This window comes from Aptenodytes forsteri, unplaced genomic scaffold (genome assembly GCF_000699145.1).
Source record: "Aptenodytes forsteri isolate BGI_AS27 unplaced genomic scaffold, ASM69914v1 Scaffold143, whole genome shotgun sequence".
Lineage (NCBI taxonomy): Eukaryota > Metazoa > Chordata > Aves > Sphenisciformes > Spheniscidae > Aptenodytes > Aptenodytes forsteri.
Genome location: NW_008794951.1, coordinates 7,166,975 through 7,170,722, shown reverse-complemented (window position 1 = coordinate 7,170,722; position 3,748 = coordinate 7,166,975).

Genomic DNA, 3,748 nt, shown 5'->3' with positions numbered 1-3,748 from the left:
CCCCCCCGCTTGAAACAAAAGTAGAGGTGGAAACTGAGTGGGCAGGATGGTAACATTTGCTGCATTTAATGTGAATTGCAATTATGGAGCAAAATCGCTGTGAGGAGACATACCCGACCCGTTCTTAAGACAACACAGCTATTTGTGTATCATATTCTTTGTGGTTAGGTGAAATTCCTCCCCTGCTTAGGTACAGCTGCAGTCTGATGAAAAAAATCCTTTAATGTTATGCACTTGTGCAATTAAGAACTCCTATTTACTCTACCTTTCATAATATACTTTAAAATGGTAATGAATTCCTCCAAACAAGGTGACATCTCTTTCCAAAGCAGAAGAGTCAGTTAACCAGATGAAATCTTGCAAGGGGAGTTCAACTGCTTGTCCTTTACCATGAATGCTAACACAATTCAGTTAGAAAACTGTTTATGTATTGCACACATACCGGTTGTGAGTGCTAGTTCTGGGCACTAAACATCAGGGAGTGGAACACAGCAACTGCTTTCTTCATTTACAGAAATGAAATAAATAGCTTGCTCCAAAGGCTGGCTGCATTTAATTGAAATAATTGCAGAATGTTGTTTTGCATTATGCGGATAGACTGATACCTGAAAACAAATGCAGCTGAGACATCAATAATTTGCATACCACAACAGAACTGAAAGTTAACTGTGATTAATATTCAGCCAATTAAAAACTGAAGTCTTTAAAATGTAAACTCTCTTAATTATTGAACCATTAACAAAGTATTGTTCACATAAAAGGGAATGCATGTATGTAAAGGACCCAGTTTGGAAGGATTTGCATATAGTTTAAGCTGAATTTTTCAAACTCTATTTAAATAAACTTATGGAATAGAGAGCAAAGGACTAGAATAAAATTCATTTAGGACGATATCTGGTTTATAAGTCTGTTTTAACAACAGGTACAGAAATGCAGGTGTAAAGATCAAGGTGCCAGTTTTGTTTAACCAGCTACCTTAAGCTGGATGTTAAATTAATTCCTTGCTTATTTAGTAGACAAAAGAGCATATAAACAGTATCAAAGACAGATCACTACTCCCAGCACCATTCAAACAACTGCTTAGAGCCTGAATCAAAAATCAAAGAGCATATTAAAAGATCATATTTTAACCAAGTAAACTGTGAAATGAACAAGTATTTAAGAGAACTGAAATTGCACTATAACTAAATAATTCTTGATGTTTCTATTACAAGTAGCTATTAACAATAACGTGTTTATGATGGTGTAGAACTTATCTGAGAAGAAAACTTAGTTATGCAACACAATTTCATTATTAGGGTTTTAGTATGTCGTATTTTTATATTTATTTCTAATTTACAGTCACGAAAAAACCCTCCTCCTCCAAATTTTATTTAAGTAGTTTCTAAGCTACTTGTCCTAACCTACAACATGTCAAACTCACTAAGATTTAGGCTTATATGTCAGGACAACAAACCAAACCAAACTGAGGATAATTTTGAAGTATAACGTAAGCACAAGCTCAAGGTCAAGACTGTGATCCAAGACGATGACGTGCTTAAGGAATAAATCACTTTAAGGGGTTACATCCTAGAATCACTTGGTTGTATCCCTTTCTTTGAGATCTGGCTAGAAGTTCTGTCACCACTAGTAGAAATTTTCTCTGTAGCCTGATGGTATATAGTAATTGGAAGACAGCAGAGACAGAAAGGGCAAGTTGGATTATCTGGTGTGGTTCCCTGAAGTTTACAAGATTACTTCAGGCTACACACCATGCCCATTATTGTCATCTCTAACCTTTTCTTAAATTTCTTGCTGTGATGGAACCTTATTCATTTCCTTTCATTTTTTTCTCTGTTTTTTGCCACAGGAGCATGTATTTTTCCTTCTTCAGTTTAGCAAAGGGAGAGCAAAAGCTAACAAGCAGATAGATTAGTAACATGATTTTCTGCAAAGAGAAGTATCTGAAGGAAAAGTAGAAATGTGAGATGTACTACTTCCTACCCAAGGAGACACACACAGGGTGGCATTCAGTAATGGTACAATTAGCTTATCAATAATGTCATTACCATATCTAAGTAGAAGTTCTTGGGAGAGAAAGGTAATTTTTACTCTTGGCTACTGAAATTCATCATGCAATCTGCTCAGAAGTTACAGAAGCCTATTTATATTTTGTTTCCTTTCACATTTTTGTGAGAGCTTCTAAACAACACTTTTCTTCTAAACACACAGACATGCTTGGTCACCTACCTCTCCCAATTTACTTCTGGGCTGATGCAGGAACTTGAGACTGAAACTGTGCTTCATGTGTGTTCAAAGTCTGCCAGGAGAAAAACCCTCCTGTAACAGAATCATCAAAATGCAGAGGCCAGTCGAGATGCTGAATCTACTGCTCACAGCATGAAACCTTGGAGAGCATTTTCCTCAAGCTGTTCAGCACACATGCAAATAGGACTTCAGCTGAAGTCAAGGGGAGTTCTGTGCAATAAGTTGCTTTGTTTTTTCATCCACAGTAATTTTCTGAGTGAGAAATGAACTGATAGGAAACAGGAGCTAAACATCCTACTAATTCCTGAGCATTTCCAAGTACTATTTAAGATACAGTGTCTGAACTCAGGCTGCATGTGTACACATAAGTGGTGGGGAGGAGGTGTCTTTCATACAATTGCCAATGTCCTACCTTTATACTACCTATGGATGCATGGGCATCCTAAACGCTTTTCCACAGGCACTGAGTTGCACTTTTCTGCTCTCTCTCCAGTTTGTCTGTTGTCATCCTGAAAATGAAATAAGGGTTAGTCCCCGGTAGTTTGAACTAACCAGAGATACTGATGACCCACACACCCGTGGCTCTTGAAATCAGAAGACCAAGACAAGAAATTGCAATTGCTGTGACCAGCATGGGAGCATGCTTTCCTTGTTCATGTGCTGACATCTGTACTGGTCAGCTGTGAGCAAGCGTTGTGTACCCAGCTGCCAAAAACACACCTGGGAGAGAAGCAGCGTGCACACAAATGTATTTGGGTTGTTCTGTTTGAAAAGGTTCATGCCAGGAGTAGAAACTCATATAAAAAGTCTCTAGAAATTAATGGGAATCCCTTTGGATCAGGCTGTATTTTATAATCATTATGTAAGCACTACACGTTAATCCTTCTTTTTCCCAAAGAATGGTAAAAATAGCCCAAAAGTTAATGTTGTGGCCCTTCACACAGGGCCCAGGTAGAGAAGAAACGGTTTTGTTTGAACACATAGAAAGCTGGTTAACAATTCTTTGAATAGGAAAGCAAAAGTTTGTGTGGGCTCTGTCTGTTTCTGGAGTTTCCATGGTTAAACAATTTCTGTTTAACAAGTCTACAACATGTTTCTGCTCCCAGATAAATCAGTAACAACTGCCATACTCAGCAAACAACATCCAACACAGCAGAATACAACAATGACTGTGCACACTGTCTTATAATAGGGCTTCAACTGACAGGACATAGCCTTTTGAGGAGGAAAAAAAAAAAAGGCAATAACTCCACCCATTGTTCTCATCTTCTATGTATTTTGCCAGACTGTCAGTCAGAAGAGGGGGAGGGAGAGCATCCTTGAAAACTCTGTATGTATTAGAGTAAGTCCCCGCATGTGCATCCTTTTAAAGGTACAGTGTGATAGGAGACAGTGCAAGTCTGCAATACAAGACAGAACCACTGTGAAAGAGAACTGAGCTAAATAAAGTGGAAGAAATGCTGTCAGATATATGTCTCTGCTTGGCTCCGTATTATTTCCA